The sequence below is a fragment of the Lathyrus oleraceus genome, chromosome 7 (assembly GCF_024323335.1).
Source record: "Lathyrus oleraceus cultivar Zhongwan6 chromosome 7, CAAS_Psat_ZW6_1.0, whole genome shotgun sequence".
NCBI lineage: Eukaryota > Viridiplantae > Streptophyta > Magnoliopsida > Fabales > Fabaceae > Lathyrus > Lathyrus oleraceus.
In genome coordinates this window covers 493,976,000-493,983,446 of record NC_066585.1, presented here as the reverse complement: position 1 = coordinate 493,983,446, position 7,447 = coordinate 493,976,000, and the positions used below count along the sequence as shown (strand labels likewise).

Sequence of the window (7,447 nt, the reverse complement as noted above, 5' to 3'; positions counted from 1 at the left end):
CTCGCCGTTTCTGAACACTATTTTGTATTTCCTTATCTGTGCCATAATGAATTTCACACTCTTTGTGTAATGTAGTGAGAATAGAGTAATAGAGGAGAGAAATATGTAAATGAGAGGTGTGGTTTGTTGAGGTAATGTTGGTGGTTTATATAGAAGTGATGGTGGTTGGAAAATTAATTGGTAAATAGATTGCATTTACGATTTTTTATGTCTTGGTCAAAGAATTGTTGAAAGTGGTTGAATGGCATTAAGGCATTGTCTTGCATGCAAGGGACAACACCATAAAGTGATATGAATGGTCAAAATACACAGTATGCACATGCAGGCTTGTGTAGTGGCTTGCGCCACTTTTGGTGTTGGTGGCGGGCGCCACTATGGGCCTTGTGGCGGGCGCCACAACCCTCACATGGGCTCCACACTATGTGTGGCAGGCACCACATGCAGTGTGGTTCCCCATGTGTGTGCCTTTATTTTCTTTGACCACAGAATTTCAATGGAATTTAGTTTACCAGTGGTATATAGTGTATGGGAATAATAAACATGATATATTGGAATGGAATTTAATCGCAAAATTAACGAATAAAAGAATGGAGTAGACGGGAAAAGATTACATAATTTATCTACTAGAATAAAAAGAAATGAAGTAGTTAAATAAATCCCAATGTGTAAAAGCAAATAACAATAAAATTGCAAGCAAGAAAATAAAATAAAAGTCAGTAAATCGGTGATTCAAATAAATTAGCCATTACGGCGGCTGTTGGTAGGAGGAGCGAACGAGTAGAAGTGCTGGTAAATGTGATCCAGGTTCTCTGTCAATACATCCATAAATCCATGAAATTCCACGCGCGGGGTGCTTAGCTCGCGTCTCAGATTGGCGACGTCTGTCTGAACAACTTTGAAGGCAGCAACATGATCGGTGAAAGGTGCAGTAGGTATAACTGGGGCATGTGATTCAACATCAGAGAGATAATTGTCAAAGTGGTTGTAGATTTGGGGTGTCTCTGGAGGAGAAGGTGGTGCATCTGGTGGTCCATCCAAATCATAGAGTCAGTTGTTCCTATCATGTACACTCGTCCTAGGGTCTGGCAGGGTAAACAGGTGTACTACTTTGCGATTGATTAGAAATTCAAACACATATGGACCTAGGTTCCTAATGATACCGGTGTTGAAGCAAAAGTCAATATTCATTGGTCGTATTCAACCTAAAGGGGTGAGCCTGATAAGTGGTTGTCTCAGTTCGATGGCATTTGCTATCATGGTAACTAAGCCTCCCATTAAGATTGGTCCATAGTCCTCTTGTGCTATACGGTACAGATTAGTTATCATAAATGTAGCAGCGTTAACAGGTCGGGCCTGTGATGCGCAGTACATTATGAAGAGTTCGTCTTTGGACACAAAGGTTTTGTTCTCTTCCTTTCCAAACAAGGTGTGAGCTATGATCTTATGGAAGTAAGGAATCACAGGGTTATGGATGTTCTTTGATTGCATAAGGTATGGCTCAGGATGGTTGTTTCCAGTGAGGCTACCCCAAAAGAGGTCTAATTGATGGTCTACAAGTATGTCTTCCTGGGTAATGGTGAAGGTATCAGGGCCATTAGGACATCCTAGGAGTTCATCCATTTCTCTATGGGTGTAGCGGTAGTCTTTATCAAACAACCTAAAGGTGATTAGGCCTTTGTTAAATCCCATACCATGGTTTGGTAGGTACACTAGGGAGCTTAGGAATTCTAAAGTCAACCTACTGATGGTACTAAATTTTCTTTTGATAGCAAAGGTGTCCCAGCCTAGTTGGTTAATTAGGAACATAACACTGTCTCTTATACCTAATTTGGTCATGGTGTGTTCATCTGGGTATAAGGTTAGTGTCATTTCTCTCCGAAATAGAGCCTTAAAACGTCTCCTTTGAGCTCTGCCTCAGAAGACTATATCCATGTAATCTACTTGTTGCATTGTGATAGTCAGTAGCTAGATAAAATCAAGTAGATAATAGCATTAAGTTAGTAATGGTCAATAATACAGGAAGGTACTGATTAACTTTATGAGAAATAAATAAATAAGAGAACAAAGAAATGAAAATTAAGCAGTAGTAATAATTATAAATTTTGTGATGAAATTAAATAGTTAAATACAGAGTGTGGGTTGTCTCCCACCAAGCGCTTTATTTATTGTCGTAAGCTCGACAGAAATATGATAGGTACTATTCTTTCAAATGAGCGCGAGGCTCTGCAAACTTAAGATTTACAATGAAATCATTGTTATCACTGTTGTGGTAATGTTTCAAACGTTGGCCGTTTACTATGAATGGTTCTCTTGTTTTTCCTTTTATCTCTATTTCTCCATTCAGAAAGATATTGGTAATTTCGAATGAACCGGACCATCTAGAACGAAGTTTTCCGGGAAAGAGTCTGAGGCGGGAGTTAAACAGGAGTACTTTGTCGCCTTCCTTAAACTTTTTCCTTAATATGCGATTGTCGTGTCATTTTTTTGTTCTTTCTTTATAGATTCGGGCATTCTCATTCGCGTCTAGTCTAAGTTCTTCTAGTTCATGGATATCTAATATTCTTTTTTCGCCTGCGGCAGTGTAATTGAGATTAAGGGTCTTAATGGCCCAATATGCTTTATGTTCTAATTCTACCGGCAGATGACATGATTTTCCATAAACTAGCTTAAATGGTGTGGTTCCTATTGGGGTCTTATAAGCTGTCCTATATGCCCACAGGGCTTCTGGTAATTTTGAAGACCAATCTTTCCTAGAGGTGGCAACTTCCTTTTCTAAGATTTGTTTAATTTCTCGGTTCGAGACTTCTACTTTCCCACTCGTCTGTGGGTGGTAGGGTGTTGCTACGCGGTGCTGGACTTCATATTTCAGTAATAGCTTTTCAAAAATCCTTGAAATAAAGTGGGATCTACCATCACTGATGACTAGTCTCGGCACTCCAAACCTAGGGAAGATTATTCACTTAAAGAGTCTAATTACCACTCGTGTGTCATTCGTTGGAGAGGCTATGGCCTCAATCCATTTTGATATGTAATCGACCGCAACAAGGATATACTTGTTACCAAAAGAGGATGGGAAAGGTCCCATAAAATCGATTCCCCGAACATCAAAGACTTCTACTTCTAAAATGTATTTAAGTGGCATTTCGTCGCGTCTAGATATGTTGTTAATGCATTGACACCGATCGCAATTTGTGATCGCGATGTGGACATCTTTCCACAATGTGGGCCAAAAGAGGTCGGCTTGTAAGATCTTAGCGCAAATCTTCGAGGTGCTTGCATGTCCTCCATAGGGAGCAGAATGACGGTGGGAAATTACGTTTTCTACCTCATCTTTTGGGACACATCGATGGAAAATGCCGTCAGCGCCTCTCTTGAAAAGTAAAGGCTCATCCCAATAGTAGTGTTTAAGATCGTGGAAGAATTTTTTTCTTTTGTTGGTAGGTCAAGTCTAGCGGAAGCACCCTAGCTGCTAAGTAGTTGACGAAGTCAGCGTACCATGGTAGTTTAGTTTGGGTGTAGATTGCTTCCACTACTTCGTTTGTTCTAGTATCCTTATGGGTTAACGCATCTTTAGCTGTATTACTTTCCAATTGGGCTATGAGTCTTTCATACGAAAAATCATCATTTATAGGCACTCGTTCAGGTTCAATACCTTCCATTCTTGACAAGTGATCAGCCACGACGTTTTCAGTGCCCTTTTTATCCTTTATTTCTAGGTCAAACTCTTGTAATAGTAAGATCCACCTTATGAGTCTTGGTTTGGCGTCTTTTTTGTTTAACAGGTACCTAATTGCAGCATGATCGGTATAGATAATTATCTTTGCTCCTACTAGGTAGGAACGGAATTTATCCAGAGCAAACACTACGGCTAAAAGTTCCTTTTCTGTGGTGGCATAGTTCATCTGTGCAGGGTCTAGGGTTCTACTTGCATAGTATATTGCATGAAGTTTCTTATCCCTTCTTTGTCCTAAGACTGTGCCTACAGCATAGTCACTAGCATCACACATAATTTTAAAAGGTAATCTCCAATCGGGCGATTGCATGATAGGTGCGGTAATAAGAGTTGTTTTCAGTTGTTCAAACGCCGCTAGGCATTCGTCTTCAAAGATGAATTCAGCGTCTTTCATCAATAAGCCAGTCAGTGGTTTGGTGATTTTTGAGAAATCTTTAATGAATCACCGGTAGAAACCGGCGTGTCCTAAGAAGCTTCGTATTTCTCTTATGGTTTTCGGAGGCTGGAGGTTTTCTATAACTTCTATTTTAGCCTTGTCGACTTCAATCCCCTTGTCGGATACTATGTGTTCTAGCACGATTCCTTGTCGGACCATGAAATGGGATTTTTCCCAATTTAGCACTAGGTTCACTTTTACGCATCTTTTTAGTACCATTTCAAGATTCGATAAGCAGCCTTCAAAGCTCTGTCCGCATACGGAGAAATCGTCCATGAAGACTTCCATGATGTCATCTATGAAATCAGCGAAAATTGACATCATCCATCTTTGGAATGTTGCGGGAGCGTTACACAGTCCTAATGGCATTTGTTGGTAGGCGAATGTACCATAGGGGCATGTGAAGGTCATTTTCTCTTGGTCGTCGGGATGAATAGGAATTTGGAAAAATCCCGAATAACCGTCTAGGTAGCAAAAGTGAGAATGTTTAGCCAATCTTTCAAGCATTTGATCAATAAATAGTAAAGGAAAATGATCCTTCCAAGTGGCTTTGTTTAATTTTCTATAATCAATACACGTTCTACTTACAGTAACCACTATTTATGCTATAGATTCTCCTTTTTCATTATTCACAACTGTGACGCCTCCCTTCTTTGGTACGACATGTAGTGGGTTGACCCATTAACTATCAGATATCGGGTAGATAATACCTGCTTCTAACAGCTTTTGCACTTCTTTCTTTATTACATCACTCAGAATGGGATTTATCCTTCTTTGATGTTCTCTAGAGGTCTTACTGTATTCCTCTAGCATTATGCGACACATGCATATGGAAGGGCTTATTCCTTTTAGATCTGAGATATTGTAGCCTAAATCAGTTGGGTATTTTCTCAAAACATGTAGAAGCTTTTCGGTCTCTATCTACCCTAAGTCTGCATTTACTGTTACAGGTCGCTCAAGTTCAGTGTCTAGGAATTCATACCTTAGATTTTTGGGTAACGTCTTAAGTTCCAGGGTTGGTTTCTTTGGGCAAGGCATATGATCGGGTGTTAGTGCTAGGCATTCGCTTATGTTGTCATCTTGGTAATCCTTACTTAAATTTTCATCTTCAAAAGTAGGAGGCCTTGGAATTTTCAGTATTTCGGAGTATGATGTTTGTTCATTCTCTATCTCTCTTATGCATTCATCGATGACATCTAGTAGACAACAGGTATCGTCTATAGCTGGTGCCTTTAGGAATTGCGTCAAAATGAATTCGACCTTTTCCTCACCAACTTCAAAGGTTAGCTTTCCTTTCTTAACATCTATAATATCTCCAGCTGTAGCTAGGAATGGTCTTCCTAATATGATAGGGATGTTGGAATCCTCTTTTATATCCATGATTATAAAATTAGTAGGAATATAGAATTGTCCTATGCGCACCAGAATATTTTCTAGCATACCTAAGGGAAATTTAATAGAACGATCTTCTAGTTGTACGAACATCCTCGTAGGTCTTAGTTCTCCCATTTTTAGCCTTTCGCATATGGACAAGGGCATTAAACTAATACTGGCTCCTAAGTCGCATAGTGCTTTGTCGATGACAAACTTTCCAATTACACAAGGTATGGAGAAACTACCTGGTTCTTTCAGCTTAGGAGGCATATCGTTTTGTATTATGGCGCTACACTCAGCAGTAAGTGTAACGGTTTCGTTATCCTCAATCTTCTTCTTATTAGATAAGATTTCTTTGAGAAACTTAGCATATGAGGGCATTTGAGTTATGGCTTCTGTAAAGGGTATTGTGATATTCAATTGTTTTAGAAGCTCTACAAATTTTTTAAATTTCCCTACACTTTTAGATTTAACAAGTCTTTGAGGATAAGGGATAAGGGGTTTATACGGCGGTGGAGGCACATAAGGTTCTTCTTTCTCTACGACCTCTTCGTTTTTATCTTCCTCTTGTTCGTTTTCCTTCTCAGTTACCTTACATGTGTCTTGATGCATGGATGGGTTTTGAGTTCTAGGGTTGGTCGGTCCGTCTAGTTCTGTCCCACTTCGTAGTATAATAGCATTTGCATGACCTTTCGGGTTTGGTTGCGGTTGTCCAGGAAATGTGCCTGCAGGAGCAACAGTAGGTGCTTGTTGTTGAGCCACTTGCGAGATTTGTGTTTCCAACATTTTGTTATGGGTGGCTAATGCGTCTACCTTATTTGCTAATTGCTTGATTTGCTCACTAGTGTGTATGTTTTGATTTAGGAAATCCTTATTTGTTTGGGCTTGGGTAGCTATAAAGTTTTCCATCATTATTTCTAAGTTTGATTTCCAAGGAGCATTTTGAGTATTTGTGGCAGCTTTATGATATCCTGGCGGTACAGCAGGTGTTTGGTTAGGTGCATACAATGCATTATTGTTTTTGTATGAAAAGTTAAGATGGTTCTTTCAACCTGGTTATAGGTATTTGAGTAAGGGTTTCCTTGAGCATAGTTCACCTGGTCTGTGGAGGTTCCTGTCAAGAGTTGACATTCTGGGGCAGTATGCCCTTGAACTCCGCATATCTCGCAATTTGGTGCTACGGCAGTCACGGTGGCTGATGGTGTTATGGTCAAGTTATCTATCTTTTGAGTCAGAGCATCTAGCTTGGCGTTGACATGGTCAAGACTGCTTAATTTGTACATGCCGCCCTTCGGTTGAGGTTTCTCTACAAAGGTTATTTCGCTTCCCCATTGGTAATAATTATGGACCATACTTTTAATGATTTGATAGGCCTCTTTGTATGGTTTATCCATCAGTGCACCACCTGCGGCGGCGTCTATTGTCAATCTTGTATTGTACAAGAGACCGTTATAAAAGGTGTAAATGATCAGCCATTCTTCTAGACCGTGATGTGGAAAAAGCCTCATCATGTCTTTGTATCTCTCCCAAGCTTCAAAAAGTGATTCATTATCCTTTTGTTTAAACCCGTTTATTTGGGCTCTTAGCATAGCCGTCTTACTAGGTGGGAAATATTCGGTTAAGAAGACTTTCTTCAACTCGTTCCACGTAGTGACAGAGTTGGACGGTAGAGACTGGAGCCAAGCTCTAGCTCTATCTCTTAATGAAAATAGGAAAAAACAGAGTCTTATAGCTTCTGGGCTGACACCATTCGCTTTCACCGTGTCTGCGTATTGCAAAAATACTGACAAATGTAGGTTCGGGTCCTCCGTGGGACTACCTGAAAACTGGTTTTGTTGTACGACTGACTAGTGAAGGCTTTAGCTCAAAATTGTTGGTTTCGATCGCAGGGGAAACGATGTTGT

General features: G+C 40.0%; 1 non-coding gene across 1 annotated transcript; it reads left to right on the top strand.

Annotated features, from left to right (window-relative positions):
- Positions 1 to 7,025: 7,025 nt before the first annotated feature.
- On the top strand, positions 7,026 to 7,132 carry LOC127108936 (small nucleolar RNA R71). The gene has a single exon (XR_007796434.1). It is a non-coding gene; the product is annotated as a small nucleolar RNA R71 (small nucleolar RNA).
- Positions 7,133 to 7,447: the final 315 nt, after the last annotated feature.